Here is a 22,068-nt window from a genome sequence, read left to right on the forward strand (position 1 = left end):
TCCCTCCTCTCTCTCCCCCTTCCTTCCTCTCTCTCTCCCCCCCTCCTCTCTCTCCCCCCCCCCTCCTCTCTCTCCCCCCCTCCCTCCTCTCTCTCCCACCTCCCCTCCTGTCTCTCCTCCCTCCCCTCTTGTCTCTCCACCTTCTCTCCTCTCTTTCCCCCTTCTCACCTTTCCCCTCTCTGTCCCCCTTCTCTTCTTTCCCCTCTCCTTTCCCCTGACCCTCCCCTCTTTCACACCTTGCTTTCTCTCCCCCTTCCCCCTCTCCCCCCTTCTCACCCTTCCCCTCTCTGTCCCCCTTCTCTTATTTCCCCTCTTCTTTTTCCTGACCCTCCCCTCTATCACACCTTGCTTTCTCTCTCCCCCTTCCCTCCTCTCTCTCCCCACCTTACCTCCTCTCTCTCCCTTCCCTCCTCTCTCCCCCCCTTCCCCCCTCTCTCTCCCCCCCTTCCCCCTCTCCTCCCCCCTTCCCCCCTCTCCCCCCTTCCCTCCTCTCTCCCCCCTTCCCTCCTCTCTCTCCCCTTCGCTCCTCCTTCCCTCCTCTCTCTCCCCCTTCCTCTCTCCCCCCTTCCCTCCTCTCTCCCCTTCCCTCCTCTCTCCCCCTTCCCCCCTCTCTCCCCCTTCCTCCTCTCTCTCCTCCCTCCCCCTCTCCCCATCCTCCTCTCTCACCCCCCTTCCACCTCTCCCCCTTCCCTCCTCTCTCCCCCTTCCCTCCTCTCTCTCCCCCTTCCCTCCTCTCTCTCCCCCTCCCTCCTTCCCTCCTCTCTCTCCCCCTTCCCTCCTCTCTCTCCCCCTTCCATCCTCTCTCTCCCCCTTCCCTCTCTCCCCCTTCCCTCCTCTCTCTCCCCTTCCCTCCTCTCTCTCCCCCCTTCCCCCTCTCTCCCCCTTCCCTCCTCTCTCCCCCCCCTCCCTCCTCTCTCTCCCCCCTTCCCCCCTCTCCCCCCCCTTCCCCCCTCTCTCCCCCTTCCCTCCTCTCTCTCCCCCCTTTCCCCCTCTTTCCTCCTCTCTTCCCCCTTCCCTCCTTTCTCTCCCCCCATCCCTCCTCTCTCTCCCTTCCCTCCTCTCTCTCCCTTCCCTTCCCTCCTCTCTCTCCCTTCCCTCTTCTCTCCCCCCCTTCCCTCCTCTCTCCCCCCCCTTCCCTCCTCTCTCTCCCCCCTTCCCTCCTCTCTCTCCCTTCCCTCCTCTCTCTCCCCCCTTTCCCCCTCTTCCCTCCTCTCTTTCCCCCTTCCCTCCTCTCTCTCCCCCCCTTCCCTCCTCTCTCTCCCCCCCTTCCCTCCTCTCTCTCCCCCCCTTCCCTCCTCTCTCTCCCCCCCCTTCCCTCCTCTCTCTCCCCCCCTTCCCTCCCCCCTTCCCTCCTCTCTCTCCCCCTTCCCTCCTCTCTCCCCCTTCCCTCCTCTCTCTCCCCCTTCCCTCCTCTCTCCCCCTTCCCTCCTCTCTCTCCCCCTTCCTTCCTCTCTCTCCCCCTTCCCCCTCTCTCCCCCCTTCCCTCCTCTCTCTCCCCCCCTTCCCCCTCTCCCCCCATCCCTCCTCTCTCTCCCCCCTTCCCTCCTCTCTCTCCCCTTCCCTCCTCTCCCCCTTCTCTTCTTTCCCCTGTCCCCCCTTCTCTTCTTTCCCCTCTCCCTCCCCTCTTTTACACCTTGCTTTCTCTCTCCCCCCTTCCCTCCTCTCTCCCCCCTTCCCTCCTCTCTCGCCCCCATTTCCTCCTCTCTCTCCCCCCTTTCCTCCTCTCTCTCCCCCCCTCCCCTCCTCTCTCTCCCCCCCTTCCCTCCTCTCTCTCCCCCCTTCCCTCCTCTCTCTCCCCCTTCCCTCCTTTCTCCCCCTTCCCTCCCCCTTCCTTTCTCTCTCTCCCCCCTTCCCCCTCTCTCCCCCTTCCCTCCTCTCTCTCCCCCCCTTACCCCTCTCCCCCCATCCCTCCTCTCTCTCCCCCCTTCCCTCCTCTCTCTCCCCCCCTCCTCCCTCTCCCCCCTTCCCTCCTCTCTTTCCCCCTTCCCTCCTCTCTCCCCCCCTTCCCTCCTCTCTCTCCCCCTTCCCCCCTCTCTTCCCCCTTCCCTCCTCTCTCTCCCCCCCCTTTCCCCCTCTTCCCTCCTCTCTTTCCCCCTTCCTTCCTTTCTCCCCCCCCCCTTCCCCCTCTTCCCTCCTCTCTTTCCCCCTTCCCTCCTTTCTCTCCCCCCTTTCCCCCTCTTCCCTCCTCTCTTTCCCCCTCTTTTCCCCCCTTCCCTCCTTTGTCTCCCCCCCTTCCCTCCTCTCTCTCCCTTCCCTCCTCTCTCCCTTCCCTCCTCTCTCCCCCCTTCCCTCCTCTCTCCCCCCCTTCCCTCCTCTCTCTCTCCCCCTTCCCTCCTCTCTCTCCCCTTCCCTCCTCTCTCTCCCCCCTTTCCCCCTCTTCCCTCCTCTCTTTCCCCCTTCCCTCCTTTCTCCCCCCCTTTCCCTCCTCTCTCCCTCCCTTTCCCTCCTCTCCCCCCTTTCCCTCCTCCCCCTTCCTTTCCCTCCTGTACCCCCCTTTCCCTCCTCCCTCTCCCCTTCCATCCTCTCTCCCCTTCCCTCCTCTCTCTCCCCTTCCCTCCTCTCCCCCTTCTCACCTTTCCCCCTCTGTCCCCCCTTCTCTTCTTTCCCCTCTCCCTCCCCTCTTTTACACCTTGCTTTCTCTATCCCCCCTTCCCTCCTCTCTCTCCCCCCTTCCCTCCTCTCTCTCCCCCCTTCCCTCCTCTCTCTCCCCTTCCCTCCTCTCCCCCTTCTCACCTTTCCCCCTCTGTCCCCCCTTCTCTTCTTTCCCTGTCCCCCCTTCTCTTCTTTCCCCTCTCCCTCCCCTCTTTTACACCTTGCTTTCTCTCCCCCCTTTCCTCCTCTCTCCCCCCTTCCCTCCTCTCTCTCCCCCCTTTCCTCCTCTCTCTCCCCCCTTTCCTCCTCTCTCTCCCCCCCTTCCCTCCTCTCTCTCCCCCTTCCCTCCTCTCTCTCCCCCCCCCTTCCCTCCTCTCTCTCCCCCCCCCTTCCCCCCTCTCTCTCCCCCCCCTTCCCTCCTCTCTCTCCCCCCCTTCCCTCCTCTCTATCCCCCCCTTCCCTCCTCTCTCTCCCCCCCCTTCCCTCCTCTCTCTCCCCCCCCTTCCCTCCTCTCTCTCCCCCCCTTCCCTCCTCTCTCTCTCCCCCTTCCCTCCTCTCTCTCTTCCCCCTTCCCCTCCTCTCTCTCCCCCCTTCCCTCCTCTCTCTCCCCCCCTTCCCTCCTCTCTCTCCCCCCCTTCCCTCCTCTCTCTCCCCCCCTTCCCTCCTCTCTCTCCCCCCCTTCCCTCCTCTCTCTCCCCCTTCCCTCCTCTCTCTCCCCCCTTCCCTCCTCTCTCTCCCCCCTTCCCTCCTCTCTCTCCCCCCCTTCCCTCCTCTCTCTCCCCCTCTTCCCTCCTCTCTCTCCCCCCTTCCCTCCTCTCTCTCCCCCCCTTCCCTCCTCTCTCTCCCCCCCTTCCCTCCTCTCTCTCCCCCCTTCCCTCCTCTCTCTCCCCCCCTTCCCTCCTCTCTCTCCCCCCCTTCCCTCCTCTCTCTCCCCCCTTCCCTCCTCTCTCTCCCCCCCTTCCCTCCTCTCTCTCCCCCCCTTCCCTCCTCTCTCTCCCCCCCTTCCCTCCTCTCTCCATGTTTTATTTACACTCAAGTGCGAATATCCACTGCCCAACACCAGTCCTCAATATCCTCCCCCTCCCCCCATCAGGTCAAGTTTTAAGGATATCCCTGCTTCAGCACAGGTGGTTGTCTTTGACCCAGCTGTACTAAAGCTGAGATATCCTAAATAAAACCAGACCTGTTGGGGAGTCTTGGAGTTGAGCACCCGTGGGATAAGCCATGTGTATGATGTATATGTATGTGCAGGGAGCTTCTTGTTAACATTATATGTACAGTATGTGCGGGAAGGGGCTGCATGTTACTGTGCTTTAGGGCCCTTGGACATTATAACGTGCTCAGAGCTGCCCTGCAGGGACTGTCACACCTCTGCCCTCGTGCGGGTGGGGTTAAGACTCGGTGGTACGCCCCGCCCCTTTAGTGGCCAGAGCTCCGAGCAAACTCCTCCCACACACCCAGCTGCCAGCAGCTCGCGCCGCCCTGAACAGAAGTTAACTCCTTGTGTGCCAGTCACCTGCAGAACGCCGGCACTGTGCCATCTCCCGTTACCGGGCGCCTCGCTGTCTCCCCGGGACATACCAAGTTACAGATATGTGGAAGGGCGCAGGGACTGGGCTAATGTTAGAGCGGGGTGTTCTGCATTTGACCAGTGGAGGCCAATGTAATGTATAGCTCTGAGCTCAGTGCATTGCCACAGCGAAGGGGTTAATCTGGCTCTTCACGGCCGCCGCGATTCATCTGGTTAAAGGCACAATTTACCGGCAGTTAAAGGGTTAATGGGGTTTGACGAAAAGGGGGGGGGGGGTTAATGAGGGCTGCGCACTGTGACACTGCATGCGATGCACAGATCACAGGGCTGCACTGCCCGGCAGTGAGGGGGTTAATGAGGGCTGCGCACTGTGACACTGCATGCGATGCACAGATCACAGGGCTGCACTGTCCGGCAGTGAGCGGGTTAATGAGGGCTGCGCACTGTGACACTGCATGCGATGCACAGATCACAGGGCTGCACTGCCCGGCAGTGAGGGGGTTAATGAGGGCTGCGCACTGTGACACTGCATGCGATGCACAGATCACAGGGCTGCACTGCCCGGCAGTGAGGGGGTTAAAGAGGGCTGCGCACTGTGACACTGCATGCGATGCACAGATCACAGGGCTGCACTGCCCGGCAGTGAGGGGGTTAATGAGGGCTGCGCACTGTGACACTGCATGCGATGCACAGATCACAGGGCTGCACTGTCCGGCAGTGAGGGGGTTAATGAGGGCTGCGCACTGTGACACTGCATGCGATGCACAGATCACAGGGCTGCACTGCCCGGCAGTGAGGGGGTTAATGAGGGCTGCGCACTGTGACACTGCATGCGATGCACAGATCACAGGGCTGCACTGCCCGGCAGTGAGGGGGTTAATGAGGGCTGCGCACTGTGACACTGCATGGGATGCACAGATCACAGGGCTGCACTGCCCGGCAGTGAGGGGGTTAATGAGGGCTGCGCACTGTGACACTGCATGCGATGCACAGATCACAGGGCTGCACTGCCCGGCAGTGAGCGGGTGCACGCTGCTCTCAGGCTGCGCTGAGCTGCACAGCTCTCTGCTCGCACAGGCGCTGGGGATGCAGGGATCCATCCCTGAAGGGTAAGAATACACTGGGTGCTCCTTCCACCCTTCCCAGATACGGCTCTGCTCTTCCCTCATTCTCCTCTCCTTCTTGCTTCTTCTCCCTCCATCTGTTCACTACGCCTCTCTCTTTTCTCTCTTCTCCTTCTGCTACCTTCTCTCGCTACCCCCACCTCGCCTCCTTCCATCTCATTTATTTCTCTCTACTCCTTTTTTATTTGTTTTTTTTATATCTTCATTCATCTGTCCTTTCTCTTTTACCTGATGTGCATCTCCTTCTGTAACTTTATTCTGCTTCTTTTCTCTCTCTTCTTTATTATCTAGAGTTTTGCTCATTCACCTCATCACATCTCACCTAACGTTAACTTTTTTTCATTTACCGCTGGGCTAATTAGATACATTATTACAGTGATCAGTGGGTGTCATTAACAGATTTACAGCAGCACAGTGGATTTGTAGCTCTACATTAAGCCCCCTTGCTGTCAGAGAGGACTTGTGATAATGACATGTCTTTAAACTAGCAAGGAAGATATTATGTTACTCACAAGATCTATATACTGTAGGGCTGCATATTCCATTCATTTTCCTTACAATAAAAGGTCCATTGTCCAGGATTCTAAAGAGTGAGATTTTGGGGTTGTATATTAAAAATAAATGCATTTATGTATGTATGTCTTTATTTATATATCACCATTAGTGTACATAGCGCTTCACAGTAGTAATACACATGACAATAATATAAATAACCAGTGTTCGACAAACCTATACATTTGCTCGCCCCGGGCGAGTGGATTTAACCCCCGGGCGAGTAAATATTGGCCCAAGCAGCACACGTTTGGTACTAGGTGGCGAGTAGATTTGTTTGTGTGGCGAGTAGATTTTTTGGTGATTTGTCAACCACTGTAAATAACAAATAATACAAATAACAGATCATGGGAATAAGTGCTTCAGGCATAAAAGTAACATTGTAGAATAGGAGGAATCCCTGCTCCGAAGAGCTTACAATCTAATTGGTGGGGAGAACGTACAGAGACAGTGGAGGGCATTCAGGTAAGTGCGTCTGCAGGGGGCCAAACTTTATGTATCATGTGTATTGTATTAGCCACAATAACAGGAATCCCTGCTCCGAAGAGCTTACAATCTAATTGGTGGGGAGAACGTACAGAGACAGTGGAGGGCATTCAGGTAAGTGCGTCTGCAGGGGGCCAAACTTTATGTATCATGTGTATTGTATTAGCCACAATAACAGGAATCCCTGCTCCGAAGAGCTTACAATCTAATTGGTGGGGAGAACGTACAGAGACAGTGGAGGGCATTCAGGTAAGTGCGTCTGCAGGGGGCCAAACTTTATGTATCATGTGTATTGTATTAGCCACAATGCTACTCATATGCTTCCTTAAGCAGGTGTGTTTTAAGGTGGGTCTTAAAGGTGGATAGAGAGGGTGCTAGTCGGGTATTGAAGGGAAGGGCATTCCAGAGGTGTGGGGCAGTCAGTGAGAAAGGTTTAAGGCGGGAGAGGGCTTTAGATAAAAAGGGGGTAGAGAGAAGACATACTTGAGCAGAACGCAAGAGTCGGGATGGTGCATAGCGAGAAATTAGGGCTGAGATGTAAGGAGGAGCAGAAGAGTGTAAAGCTTTAAAAGTGAGGAGGAGAATTGAATGCCATTTGAATGAATTATTGTTGACTTCAAGCAGTGATTCTACTTCATTCAAGTAACGAGAGTGAGAAAGTGAGACTGCCTGCTGCCAATGAGCATAGCTCAGTCACTCCGAATCAGTGTGAGTTGAATTGACTGCTATTTAAGTCTGTATGGGTTCCACATATTCTTACTTTATCTGATACATTCTTCCTTCTCTCTCTGGCCCACATTCAGTATGGTGAGACGTGAGGTACTTGCCATTCACAGCGCACTAACGTCCAATCAACTAGCTTTTTGTTACCTCATTGTTAACTGTGTGCTCATACATTTCAGGGTCTGATACTCTCTTCTCTCACTCTTCCACTTTCTCCAAGTGTCTTCCTTCACTGCTCTGTGCTTCACTCTCCGTTATCTTCCTGCACCTCTGCCTACATCCCAGCCACGTCTCTTCCTGCACCTCTGCCTATATCCCAGCCACGTCTCTTCCTGACCTCTGCCTATATCCCAGCAACGTCTCTTCCTGCACCTCTGCCTATATCCCAGCCACGTCTCTTCCTGCACCTCTGCCTATATCCCAGCCACGTCTCTTCCTGCACCTCTGCCTATATCCCAGCCACGTCTCTTCCTGCACCTCTGCCTATATCCCAGCCACGTCTCTTCCTGCACCTCTGCCTATATCCCAGCCACGTCTCTTCCTGCACCTCTGCCTATATCCCAGCCACGTCTCTTCCTGCACCTCTGCCTATATCCCAGCCACGTCTCTTCCTGCACCTCTGCCTATATCCCAGCCACGTCTCTTCCTGCACCTCTGCCTACATCCCAGCCACGTCTCTTCCTGCACCTCTGCCTATATCCCAGCCACGTCTCTTCCTGCACCTCTGCCTATATCCCAGCCACGTCTCTTCCTGCACCTCTGCCTATATCCCAGCCACGTCTCTTCCTGCACCTCTGCCTACATCCCAGCCACGTCTCTTCCTGCACCTCTGCCTATATCCCAGCCACGTCTCTTCCTGACCTCTGCCTATATCCCAGCAACGTCTCTTCCTGCACCTCTGCCTATATCCCAGCCACGTCTCTTCCTGCACCTCTGCCTATATCCCAGCCACGTCTCTTCCTGCACCTCTGCCTATATCCCAGCCACGTCTCTTCCTGCACCTCTGCCTATATCCCAGCCACGTCTCTTCCTGCACCTCTGCCTATATCCCAGCCACGTCTCTTCCTGCACCTCTGCCTATATCCCAGCCACGTCTCTTCCTGCACCTCTGCCTATATCCCAGCCACGTCTCTTCTTGCACCTCTGCCTATATCCCAGCCACGTCTCATCCTGCACCTCTGCCTATATCCCACCCACGTCTCTTCCTGCACCTCTGCCTATATCCCACCCACGTCTCTTCCTGCACCTCTGCCTATATCCCACCCACGTCTCTTCCTGCACCTCTGCCTATATCCCACCCACGTCTCTTCCTGCACCTCTGCCTATATCCCAGCCACGTCTCTTCCTGCACCTCTGCCTATATCCCAGCCACGTCTCTTCCTGCACCTCTGCCTATATCCCAGCCACGTCTCTTCCTGCACCTCTGCCTATATCCCAGCCACGTCTCTTCCTGCACCTCTGCCTATATCCCAGCCACGTCTCTTCCTGCACCTCTGCCTATATCCCAGCCACGTCTCTTCTTGCACCTCTGCCTATATCCCAGCCACGTCTCTTCCTGCACCTCTGCCTATATCCCAGCCACGTCTCTTCCTGCACCTCTGCCTATATCCCAGCCATGTCTCTTCTTGCACCTCTGCCTATATCCCAGCCACGTCTCTTCCTGCACCTCTGCCTATATCCCAGCCACGTCTCTTCCTGCACCTCTGCCTATATCCCAGCCACGTCTCTTCCTGCACCTCTGCCTATATCCCAGCCACGTCTCTTCCTGCACCTCTGCCTATATCCCAGCCACGTCTCTTCCTGCACCTCTGCCTATATCCCAGCCACGTCTCTTCCTGCACCTCTGCCTATATCCCAGCCACGTCTCTTCTTGCACCTCTGCCTATATCCCAGCCACGTCTCTTCTTGCACCTCTTCCTATATCCCATCCACGTCTCTTCTTGCACCTCTGCCTATATCCCAGCCACGTCTCTTCCTGCACCTCTGCCTATATCCCAGCCACGTCTCTTCCTGCACCTCTGCCTATATCCCAGCCACGTCTCTTCCTGCACCTCTGCCTATATCCCAGCCACGTCTCTTCCTGCACCTCTGCCTATATCCCAGCCACGTCTCGTGTCTGTCCCCTGCAGCTGTGGTCATGACATGGTAACTTAACTCCCACAGCTAGCAGGAAAGAGGCGTTTTGCTGGAGAGGCGTTGCAGGGGTTAACAGAGGGTTATAAATATATCATGATGCAGCAGTACGCCTCATTACTCATTCATGGCTACGAAAACCTTTCAGAGTAATGTGAGCGGCAAAAACAACCAGTTCCCAAATATACTCAGAAAAAGGGGTGCTTTAGGGTGCGATGGAGGAACAGTGACAGAGCAATGTGTGTGTGTGTGTGTGTGTGTGGGGAGGAGGTTGGGCGTATTGAGGTTATTTCAGGAATAGCAGAGTTTGCTACGTGAATGAGATATGGTGTAAACTTGTGTTTAGGGAGTGAGGGGGGTCAGTAACGGAATAGCAGAGAAGGTGGAAGGCATTACTGTGGTAACAGAAGGTGTTGGAAATGCAGAAGGGGCTGTGTATGCTTTTTGGATATCAGGACTGGAATAGCAGAAAGTGAAAAGCAGATTAACAGCAGGGTAGGCTTGATGTGTGGTGGCAGTGCTGTGTACAGTGAATAGCAGAGTAGGCTGCAAAGGCGTGATTGTGGTGCAGTGACAGAAGAGTGTGTTTGAGGATTCAATACTCGAAATGCAGGTGGCACTTCAAAGAGTGAGATACAATGCACCTCTTTCCTCCTCTGTCCACCTTCAGTTCTTTGGTGTCAGTGTCACAGGAGGACGCATTATTGATATCCTGAAAGCTTTCTCCTCCCCCGCTCATTGGAAGCAAGTGCTGAGCCTGTGTTTTGTAGAGGATCACAGTGTGGGTCACTGGGATTTAGGGGCCAAGGAGGAAGGATGCCAGAGTCATGAAGCAGAGAACGGGCCTGACTAAATTCACAGCCAGTGGTGCCTACAACGCATTGCAAAGCAGACCCTCTTACATTGAAGGAGATAATGCCATCACTGCTGGAGATCCAACTCCACCACAAAATGTGTATCATAATGTACATTTCCTGCAAGAATATCCCAATAAAGGCCACATATCTCCATCATCATTCTGACTGTCAGCGAGCCAAGCCTGATTGACATGGGAAAATTGCAGTGTGAGCTCCTTAGTTTGAGACCTATGACAATGACCATTTTGGTTAGTTGCACAAATCCTGTACGCAGTGGATATTTGACCGTATATTAATTCAAGAGACTCCTGGTATTAAATTGCATGTGTTACCAAGGCTCAGCAGTTTGATCACTGCTGTTAACTTGACTGATTTATGTGATGCTGAGTCAACCATCTCTTGTAACTGTGTGTCTCAGGTACCAATATGAACTCCTGGTGTTTCAGTTGTACCTTGCACAAAGTAGCAAGTGTTATAGCTGTGTCCCTCTAAGGAACTGATTTAAAAAATACAATCTTAACACTATTCTCTAGCATGTAAATCTCTTTATTTATAATGGCTCATCCATACTTTGCACAGACATTAGATCTGCTTCTTCTCATTTCTCCCATTATACATCCTAGACCAGGGGTGGCAAATATTTTGGCTGGAGGGCCACTTGACAAGCTTTGGTAAGCTTTATGAGCCACACACCATGTAGAATCTACATTAAGGTAGGTCTCTCACTTTAATCCTTCTCTCCCTATTCTCACTCTTCCCCTTCTCTCTCACTCTTCGGCCCCCCTGCCCCCCAACTCTTCTCCCTTCTCTCTAGGCCCTCACCTGTGGTGCGGGTGGTGGAGGCGGGAGCCCACCCAGGCAGTGATTTCAGAAGTTGGTCCCGACTCCCTTTCGGCTTCTGCTGCCTCCGCCTGCACCACAGATAGGAGCCGGGCAGTGGGTCCCTACTTGTGGTGGGCCGCAGGCAACCACCCCGGTCTCGGGACTTACTTTTCCCACCCCTGTCCTAGACGCTTGTTTATAAAGACATACAGCCAGTGTGTTTATGACAATAACAGAAAAACAATGCAACCATCATCAAATATGAATGTTGTTGTTTTTTTCTCGCTAACCGCACTTGTACTTACAGGAACAGTTTTATATTTATTTGAACTTTTATAGATGGGTTGGTAATCCAGAGATCTTTGGAGTGGGATTTATGCTTTCATGCCCATTGGAACTTCTATGTTGCTTTAATCAAGTCACATGATTTCTGTTTGTCAGTTGCTAGAGTAAGATTGTAAGCTTTTTGGAACAGTAAGATCTGCTATGAATATGATACTGTACATGCTACAAAAACATTACTACTACATGAAGACATTCTCAAGCCCTTGACAAGTATAAAATGGTGTCCTGGCAAAAGCATGAAAACTCCCTTCCTTTCCCTGACAAGCATCCCAAAATGCACCTCTGGTGTTGCGTCTGCCATATGCCTCCTGTCTACCCAAGCAAGTACGAGAGGCAGCGAGCCCCAGGAGGATTAGATTAATGGACAGTGCTGCTGGGTACGGATTAGCCAGAAGGAATAATCCAGCCTCTAGGATTAAATCCTTAAACCAGCTTTAGCCTTTCCCTAAAATCACTCTTTGGCCATGGGGCATTTGGGCTTTCCTTGTGTGCTGCTTTGTGACTTTTATTTATTTTTCTGTTGCTTTTGTCCCGCCAATCTTTCGGAGACTCTAATCGGGAGCTCCTCTGTATCCGATCTTTGAGGTCTGGAGGTTTCGGCGTTCCAAGCTGGAGGGGGGCTCAGGCCCAGCTCACGGGCAAATTGTGTCATCTCCTCCGGGTGCATGATGCTGAGAAATTTGCCGTTCTTGCTTGCGATAAGTTTGAACGGAAATCCCCACTTGCATTTGATTTCATTGTCCCTTAACAGTACGGTCAGGGGTCTCAGCTCCTTGCGGCGATTAACCGTGACTTTAGATAAGTCACTACAGACTTGTAGGAGGTCATCTTTAAATTTGATGGGCTCTTTTTCAAGCGCTGAGGTGCGCTCTGTCAGGCCTGTTATATCTTGCTTCAGTTCTGTCACTGCCGCTTTTAAATCTGCTTGCAGTGAGATGTGCAGCTTGTCCAGCATTGAGGCCATTAATTCCTGCATGTATTCACGTGTGACTCCTTCTTCTGAGCTCAGGTTCTCTTCAGGTCGGTCCCGACCTGGTGCCGCTTGCTTAGTGCCGCGTGCGCTGGTTGAGCCGGCGCCATCTTGATTTTTAGTAGCTGCATCGGAGCTCCGTTGCGGAGGAGAAAAGAACTTTGTCACCCCTTGGGACAGCTGGGTCTTCGGTTTGTTCGACATTGCTGTGTGTGTCACGAACCAGGGAGTGCGTTTTGGGGGTCAAAATTTTTGGGGGAAAGCGTTTATAATGATAGTTATATACGAGGGTCTGTGGAGCTCTCCTCTCACACGACCATCCTCGCCGACATCCTGGACACGCCCCCCGCTGCTTTGTGACTTTAAAGCAGTAGTCTGTGCTGATGGCCATCTCTAAGCATTTAACTTTTTTTAGTTACTTTAAAAGATCTACAGCAGGCCTACACAACTCGTAAAGCGGGAAGGGCCAAACTGCTCCAAGGAAAAAAAATTTGGGCCGCACGGGTAAAATCATCATCATCTCTCCTCCAGCACCTCTCATCATCATCATCATCCTCATATATCTCCCCCAGCACCCCTCATCACCATCCTCATATCTCCCCCAGAACCCCTCACTATCAACCTTTGCGATACTCCCGATCTATCTCTCATACCCCCATCTGTCCCCCTCACCCACACACATAATACTCCCCCTCCACATCAAACACACAATACCCCCCTGCACACCACACACATCCCACCCCCCCTGCACCTTACATCCTTCTCCCCCCGTGCATCTCACATCATTCTCTCCCTGCAGCTCCCATCATTCTCCCCCCTTGCATCTCCAATCACCCCCCCCCTGCATCTCCAATGACCCCCCCTGCACCTCACATCACCCCCCTGCACCTCACATCACCCCCCTGCACCTCGCATCACCCCCCCTGCACCTCACATCACCCCCCCTGCACCTCACATCACCCCCTGCACCTCACATCACCCCCCCTGCACCTCACATCACCCTCCCTGCACCTCACATCACCCCCTGCACATCACCTCCCCCCTGCACATCACAACCCCCCTGCACATCACCTCCCCCCTGCACATCACCTCCCCCCTGCACATCATTTCCCCTGCACATCATTTCCCCTGCACATCACCTCCCCCCTGCACATCATTTCCCCTGCACATAATTTCCCCTGCACATCACCTCCCCCCTGCACATCACCCCCCTGCATATCATTTCCTCTGCACATCATTTCCCCTGCACATCATTTCCCCTGCACATCACCTCCCCCTGCACATTACCCCCTGCACATCACCCCCCTGTACCTCACATATCCCCCTGCACCTCACATCACCCCCTGCATCTCCTCACGTCACATCAGCCCCTGTACCTCCCCTACACCTCCTCTCACCCCCCTGCACCTCAGATCATGGCGGCAGAGCAGGCAGGACTGCGCGCGATCGGAAGCAGCGGGCACCGGAAGTGCCGCACTGCAAGAGCGTGCAGTATTGAGAGCGGGCTGTGGGGGAGGAGGGGGAGAGCGGGCTCGGCTTGTGGCGGAGAGGGAGAGCGGACTCGGGGGAGGGAGAGCGGACTCGGGGGAGGGAGGAGGAGAGCGGACTCGGGGGAGGGAGGAGGAAGAGAGCCGCCGCGGGCCACACAGTGAGTGCCGGCGGGCCACGTGTTGTGCAGGCCGGATCTACAGTATTCGTATTTGTTATGTAGAAAATGCAAGGCTTCGTTCAGTAGATAAAGTGTGAGAAATATGAAGTATCCGGGCTAGACTTTGCGTTGGTCTACAACATGATATACCTCAAGCTGCGGCTCTTCATCCCTCTAAAGCAGGGGTGGGGAACGTCCGGTATACGGCCCGCGAAATGATTTGGTCCGGCCCCCGTGACTCAGGGGGCCCATCGCGCGCTCGCGCTGGGCCTGCAAGAAAAGGAGGGAGAAAAAAAAACCTCCCCCTTTCCCGATTGGCTGCCTCGTGTTGGCATACTGCCAAGATTGTTTTTTGTGGCCAAGACCACTCCCCCCCGCCGCGCACGTCCACGGACCTCCCCGATCACCCCCTGCTCAGAATCCCCCCCTGCGCACTTACACGGTCCTCTCCCCACACACCGAGCAGCAGTTGCGGAGGGCACCTGCTCCGATCCCCTCCCGATCAGATTCCCCCCGTGTGTGTCTGAGAGAGTGTGTGTGTGTCTGAGAGAGTGTGTGTGTGTGTCTGAGAGTGTGTGTGTGTGTCTTAGAGTGTGTGCGTGCGTGTGTCTGAGAGAGAGTGTGTGTGTGTGTGTCTGAGAGAGTGTGTGTGTGTCAGTGTGTCTGAGAGAGTGTGTGCGTGCGTGTGTGTGTCTGAGAGTGTGTGTGTGTGTCTGAGAGAGTGTGTGTGTATCTGAGAGAGAGTGTGTGTGTGTGTCTGAGAGAGAGAGTGTGTGTGTCTGAGAGAGTGTGTGTGTCTGAGAGAGTGTGTGTGTATGAGAGAGAGTATGTGTCTGAGAGAGAGTGTGTGTGTGTCTGAGAGAGAGAGTGTGTGTGTCTGAGAGAGAGTGTGTGTGTGTGAGTCTGAGAGAGTGTGTGTGTCTGAGAGAGTGTGTGTGTCTGAGAGTGTGTGTCAGAGAGTGTGTGTGTGTGTCAGAGAGAGAGTGTGTGTCAGAGAGAGAGTGTGTGTCAGAGAGAGAGTGTGTGTCAGAGAGAGTGTGTGTGTCAGAGAGAGTGTGTGTGTCTGAGAGAGAGTGTGTGTGTGTCTGAGAGAGAGAGTGTGTGTCTGACAGAGAGAGTGTGTGTGTCTGAGAAAGAGTGTGTGTCTGAGAGTGTGTGTGTCTAAGAGTGTGTGTGTGTCTGAGAGTGAGAGTGGGTCTGAGAGTGAGAGTGGGTCTGAGAGTGAGAGTGGGTCTGAGAGTGAGAGTGGGTCTGAGAGTGAGAGTGGGTCTGAGAGACTGTGAGTGAGTCTGAGAGTCTGTGAGTGGGTCTGAGAGTCTGTGAGTGGGTCTGAGAGTCTGTGAGTGGGTCTGAGAGTCTGTGAGTGGGTCTGAGAGTGGGTCTGAGAGTCTGTGAGTGGGTCTGAGTCTGTGAGTGGGTCTGTCTGTGAGTGGGTCTGAGAGTCTGTGAGTGGGTCTGTCTGAGTGTGGGTCTGAGAAGCTGTGAGTGGGTCTGAGAGTCTGTGAGTGGGTCTGAGAGTGAGAGTGGGTCTGAGCGTGGGTCTTAACGTGGGTCTGAGCATGGGTCTGAGAGTGGGTCTGAGAGTGGGTCTGTGAGTGGGTCTGAGAGTCTGTGAGTGGGTCTGAGAGTCTGTGAGTGGGTCTGAGAGTCTGTGAGTGGGTCTGTCTGTGAGTGGGTCTGTCTGTGAGTTGGTCTGTCTGTGAGTTGGTCTGTCTGTGAGTGGGTCTGAGAGTGACAGTAGGTCTGAGAGTGAGAGTGAGTCTGAGAGTGAGTCTGAGAGTGGGTCTGAGAGTGGGTCTGTGAGTGGGTCTGTGAGTGGGTCTGTGAGTGGGCCTGAGAGTGTGAGTGGGTCTGAGAGTGTGAGTGGGTCTGAGAGTCTGTGAGTGGGTCTGAGGGTCCGAGAGTGGGTCTGAGGGTCTGAGAGTGAGTGGGTCTGAGAGTCTGTGAGTGGGTCTGAGAGTCTGTGAGTGTGTCTGAGAGTCTGAGTGGGTCTGTCTGTGAGTCTGCCTGAGAGTCTGTGAGTGGGTCTGAGAGTCTGTGAGTGGGTCTGAGAGTGTGAGTGGGTCTGAGAGTCTGTGAGTGGGTCTGAGAGTCTGTGAGTGGGTCTGTCTGTGAGTGGGTCTGATAGTCTGAGAGTGGGTCTGGGAGTCTGAGAGTGGGTCTGAGAGTCTGTGAGTGGGTCTGTCTGTGAGTGGGTCTGATAGTCTGAGAGTAGGTCTGAGAGTCGGTCTGAGAGTCTGAGAGTGGGTCTGAGAGTCTGAGAGTGGGTCTGAGAGTCTGAGAGTGGGTCTGATAGTCTGAGAGTCTGTGAGTGGGTCTGATAGTCTGAGAGTCTGTGAGTGGTTCTGAGAGTGAGAGTGGATCTGAGAGTCTGAGAGTGGGTCTGAGAATCTGATTTCCCTCCCCCCTGCCCGATTTTCTGTGTCTGTGTGTGTGTATGTGTGTGTATGTGTGTGTGTATACAGACACCAACCCACAGTCAGTCATAGTCACCCAAAGAGAAGCATTTCCAGACATCACATTAGGGGTGAGTTAATTAAATGTTTGACAAATATAGCAGGCTAATTTTTAAGTTGATAATTTTGTATGGCCCCCGAATGATTTTATAAATATCCAAATGGCCCTTGGCAGAAAAAAGGTTCCCCACCCCTGCTCTAAAGGGCCACACATTACCCACATATATATATATGGTGCACTGGCAGAAGGGACGCGGCAGACATGGGTAGGAGCTTCTCCTCTCCAGTCAGCTGCTTAATACCAGCACCCTGATGATTACTGTCCCACTCCTCTTCCTTACACTGGGAACTGGTGATTATCTTTGTCATTAGGCAGCTGAGGGAGTTGGAAGAAGACAGAATCCAAACCAGCAACATCTCCACTGCCTCTGCACAGGGGAGGGAGGGAGAGCGGGCTGCTAGGGGGGGCAACGGTTGGGGGCTCCAGGTGAAGCCCCGTGTTGCCCTTTAATATTCTAGAGATCAAGAAAATCATGATTTTTAACACTAAAGCAAAAAAAATTTCAGTGCAGAACATGCAGTTAAACTCATAAAAGGCTTGTGGGGGATTATTGCTTTAAAAAAGGTCCTCTATCTGGTTCATTCCCTGAGCTACCCAACCACCTAGAATCCTAGAGGTCACTGACTTTGTATCGCTGGGACTATCGCTTGAAAAACCTAATAGCTCAGAGTCTTGGTGACAATTGGTTCCTATGTCTCTGTATGCCCCAGAGAGTGGGCACAATCCTTCTGACTCCTTGAGGTGTCAAACTTTGTATTGTGTGCTCTGCAGAAACCCAGTGTTCCTTGGTGCTGGAGGTTTCAAGCTGTCTGTAAACCCAGTGCCCTCACTTTCCTTAACATTACTTAACATTACTTCTAGAGGCTTATTCTGTAAGGTGCAATAGCACCGATCTGGCACTATCGCCCAGACAGCTCCATTGGGTGCTATCACTGTTTACAGAATAAGCCCGTTGGAGTCATCTCATATCACTTGAGCCATCCAGTTTCTTAAAACCTACATCACAGACTCCATATAGATACATTATACAAAGTGTGCTCTCTGCTCATAGTTTTAAGATAAATGTGTTATTATTATTATTATTATCCCCTTGTACCTATACCGGAGCCTTACAGAATCATTATATTTACAGCTTCAGGATCATTGTACCTATACCTCACATCATCCAGTCATAAGCAAGGTAACACGACTCCTGCAGTGCATTGTTTCTGCATGTGACATGAGAAGCTTAGCAAAGTCTTGAGATGCTCATTGCAGATGACGTGAAAATCGCTGAGCTAGCTCTCTGGGTTGGACTAGTTAATACATTATTTGGCCTTCAGAAGACAGAACTGTTTTTCTGGGTTTTTTTTTTGTTGCTTTCTCATAGAAATGTTTTGATTTAGGAATGTGGTGCTATCTTGCAGCGAGGGAGTGGAAGAGAAGTTGTTACTCTTTAGACTCATCCTTTCAACCCCCTTCTTCCGCTGACCGCTGCCTTGATCTGTCTCAGCTGGACCCCCGGCTCTGCCCTAGGCTGTCCTCCATAGATAAACAGAGCCTGCATGGACTTTGGGGTGAGAGCAGTGGAGGTTTCAGACATAAGCAACCAAAGCGAATTTAGCACAGCAAGCGATCCGAAGAGCTCCGATAAACTGACTTATTTTATATTACTGTTCCTCGTCCTAATGTTTTTTTTCTTTTCATCTTCTTATATGCAATGGATTGAAGGCCCCTCTGCAACCATAGTGGTTACAAACTATAGTGAGAACAAAGCTGTAATGCCTCCCCATTGCTTTACAATGCGTTGCTGGGTTAATCCCATCAGTGGTGGAAGCTAATTATCACTTTCCAATGCAGTGCATGCCCCTCCAACACTGAAGAAGTGTTAGAATGTGGGATATATATATATATATATATATATATATATGTAGCCCTTTTTGTGAACCCCTGCACAAAGGAACTACTGATGCTGTGGTCTACCTGTGGCTCCAGGAGCTCTAAGCCTCCGCTATTGGGGAGCCTGGGGTCTTACCCTCTATTATCATGGTGCAACGCCTCAACTTACCCAGGATCCCCATTGTAGAGAATCTACCCTGAGTAAGAAACATACAACTGTATTGTGCAACAAGCAACCTTTTACTATGACACTAGCTAATACGAAAAGGTAACGAACATATAACATGCATATAACTCTTATACTTTATAATCAGGCATTTCACACTGTGGCTCAGCCACACCTTTATAGGGTTAATGTCCTGTACACAGGTGGCTCTGCCACTCTCCCAAGGAGTATGTCCTGCAACTAGTACTTGTATGCAATGAATTACTGGCACACTCGTGCCCCCAATTAGTTAGTGGGAGGCGGGATCAGCGCCTGGTGACCGGTGTAGGTGCACTTGATGACTAACAATACCTCCCGGTCACTACGGTGACCACACCACTTCACAAAGGGTCCGTAGTGTTGCTCCAGCCTTGCGCCGACACTCTGCTCTGCTGTGCGGTCTGTTTTCCAGACCAAGATGGCGTCCACAACTCTTGCAATTGAACCAGCACTAATGGGATGCTTCCCTAAATGCTACGGCCGTCCCTACAAAAGCGGCACCCTACTGTGACAGGGGTTATACTCCTGGGGGCTGGGGAATGTATCTGTCCTAAGCGGAAGGGTCACTGACCCTCCGCTCTCACACACGAGGTTCCGCCACCTTCCTCCTTCTCCTCTCTCACTCGTGTGTCCGCCCACACGCTTCCTGTCTCTCCTCTATCCAGAGTCTCACACCCTATTGGTCCCCAGCCTCAGCTGACTCCTCCACAGTTCACAGTTCAGAGTTCAACCCCCAAAGTCCCGCCGGATTGGTTGCCGTTCGCGCACTTTCCTCGCGCATGCGCAGCCTTACTATTCACACAATGACCTCACTGGCAAAAGAACAGTATGGCGCTTCCTGCATTTGTAACAGCGCGGAACCCACACATATATATATATACATCCTTACATATATATATATATATATACAGTGTTCGACAAACCTATACATTTGCTCGCCCCGGGCGAGTGGATTTAACCCCCAGGCGAGTAAATATTGGCCCAAGCAGCACACGTTTGGTACTAGGTGGCGAGTAGATTTTTTTGTGTGGCGAGTAGATTTTTTGGTGATTTGTCAACCACTATATATATATATATATATATATATATATATATATATATATATATATAAATAAAATGTGTGCATAAGGGTTCCATGGAAAAATGGATTTCCGGCAAAAGGTGACACATTGTGTGCTCATTTGCATGTCATTTCCCAGAATCCCTTGCTTCAGTGGAAGCACTATATGCTAGGTGATAATGGTTGAAAAGCAGGGTTGCAGACCTGTCTAAGACATGTGAATGTGCTCACAAGTGATATTCTTTATTGGCTATATGCTAATGGTGGAGATGTGTGTGTGTGTGTGTGTGTGTGTGTGTGTATGTATATATATATAATCTCTATATATAATCTCTATATATATATATATATCAAAAATGAAAGACGATACCGTTCTGTGGCTAACGAAATGCTTTTATTTGTGTAAGCTTTCGAGATGCACTGATCTCTTCTTCCAGCGATATTACAAAGAATGATGGCAAAAAAAGGTTTTTGTAAGAGCCCACAGTGTATACAAAAACAGGAATTTTAAACCGGATTTTTTTCCAAGTCCCCAGTTCAGCACTGCAGTGTTTTAAAGACCTTATTTCCACTAGGAAAGTCAGTTTGTCAACCCCAGACCCCAGTAAGTGTATCTTTTTCTGTCTAATGTAATTCAATGTGTGTTTGCCTGTTTCTACGGAATAAATTACAATTTATTTCACTTATGGTGTATTTTGCCTGGTCTCCCGTGACATGCTTATTTATTTACTGTCCCATTATATATATAATGGGATAGGCACCCAACCCATTGGATAGGTGTGCCTAACCCATTGTTATTTTTGTACAGTACCTTATAGCAGCGGTGTGCAAAGTGGGGGGCGGGTGATTTTGCTGGGGGAAAGTTTGCTCTCCCCTGCCTTATACAGTGGTGTGAAAAAGAAAAGTCACCCTCTTTGAATTCCATGGTTTTACATATCAGGACATAATAACAATCATCTGTTTCTTAGCAAGTCTTAAAATTAGGTAAATACAACCTCAGATGAACAACAACACATGACATATTACACTGTGTCATGATTTATTCAACAAAAATAAAGCCAAAATGGAGAAGCCATGTGTGAAAAACTAAGTACATCCTTACTGCTTCCATAGGAATTAAGATGCTAAGTAGCAGACAGGTGATGCTAATCAAATGCCCTTGATTAATTGATCATCAGCAAGTGTGACCACCTCTATAAAAGCTGAAGTTTTAGCAGTTTGCTGGTCTGGAGCATTCAGGTGTGTGTTAACACAATGCCAAGGAGGAAAGACATCAGCAATGATCTTAGAGAAGCAATTGTTGCTGCCCATCAATCTGGGAAGGGTTATAAGGCCATTTCCAAACAATTTAAAGTCCACCATTCTGCATTGAGAAAGATTATTCAAAAGTGGAAAACATACAAGACAGTTGCCAATCTTCCCAGGAGTGGACGTCCAAGCAAATACACCCCAAGAGAAGACCGTGCAATGCTCAGAGAAATTGCAAAAAAAAACCAAGAGTAACATCTCAGACTCTACAGTTAGCAGTTAGCAGACTCTACCAGTTAGCATGGTAAATGTTAATGTTCATGACAGTACAATTAGAAAAAGACTGAACAAGTATGGCTTGTTTGGAAGGGTTGCCAGGAGAAAGCCTCTTCTCTCTAAAAAGAACATGGCAGCACAGCTTAGGTTTGGAAAGTTGGAAAGTTGCATCAGAACAAACTACAAGACTTCTGGAACAATGTCCTTTGGACAGGCGAGACCAAAGTGGAGATGTTTGGCCACAATGCACAGCACCACGTTTGGAGAAAACCAAACACAGCATATCAGCACAAAAACCTCATACCAACTGTCAAGCACAGTGGTGGAGGGGTGATGATTTGGTCTTGTTTTGCAGCCACAGGACCTAGAACCTTGCAGTCATTGAGTCGACCATGTACTCCTCTCTATACGAAAGTATTCTAGAGTCAAATGTGAGGCCATCTGTCTGACAGCTAAAGCTTGGCCGAAATTGGGTCATGCAACAGGACAATGATCCCAAACACACCAGCAAATCTACAACAGAATGGCTGAAAAAGAAAAGAATCAAGGTGTTGCAATGGCCCAGTCAAAGTCCAGACCTCAACCTGATTGAAATGCTGTGGCTGGACCTTAAGAGACCTGTGCATTAACAAATGCCCACAAACCTCAACGAACTGAAGCAACGCTGTAAAGAAGAGTGGGCCAAAATTCCTCCACAACGATGTGAGGGACTGATAAAGTCATACAGAAAACGATTACTTCAAGTTATTGCTGCTAAAGGTGGTTCTACAAGCTATTGAATCATAAGGTATACTTAGTTTTTCACACATGGCTTCTCCATTTTGGCTTTATTTTTGTTAAATAAATCATGACACGGTGTAATATGTCATGTGTTGTTGTTCATCTGAGGTTGTATTTACCTAATTTTAAGACCTGCTAAGGAACAGATGATTGTTATTATGTCCTGATATGTAAAACCATAGAATTCAAAGAGGGTATACTTTCTTTTTCACACCACTGTAGGTACTCTGATTTAAGTGTGTTTCCCAGTCTCTTCATATATATAGGAGGATGTAAACTCTTTAGGTCAAAGAAACATAAAAGCTAACAGCATTTGATTCT

At 51.3% G+C, this 22,068-nt stretch overlaps 1 protein-coding gene across 5 annotated transcripts in view; it reads left to right on the forward strand.

Annotated features, from left to right (window-relative positions):
• The window catches only part of ZNF385A (zinc finger protein 385A), a 213,205-nt gene that overhangs the window by 132,846 nt on the left and 58,291 nt on the right, over positions 1 to 22,068 (forward strand). The window contains exon 1 of one of the 5 annotated variants that reach the window (XM_075591738.1): positions 5,073 to 5,232. The exons of the other annotated variants lie outside the window; for them this stretch is intronic. The gene's annotated coding sequence lies outside the window, so the exon portion shown is untranslated. Of the gene's footprint in view, positions 1 to 5,072; positions 5,233 to 22,068 lie in introns of those variants that run through there. 5 annotated transcript variants of the gene reach the window in all.

This window comes from Ascaphus truei, chromosome 3, assembly GCF_040206685.1.
Source record: "Ascaphus truei isolate aAscTru1 chromosome 3, aAscTru1.hap1, whole genome shotgun sequence".
In the NCBI taxonomy this organism is placed as follows: domain Eukaryota; kingdom Metazoa; phylum Chordata; class Amphibia; order Anura; family Ascaphidae; genus Ascaphus; species Ascaphus truei.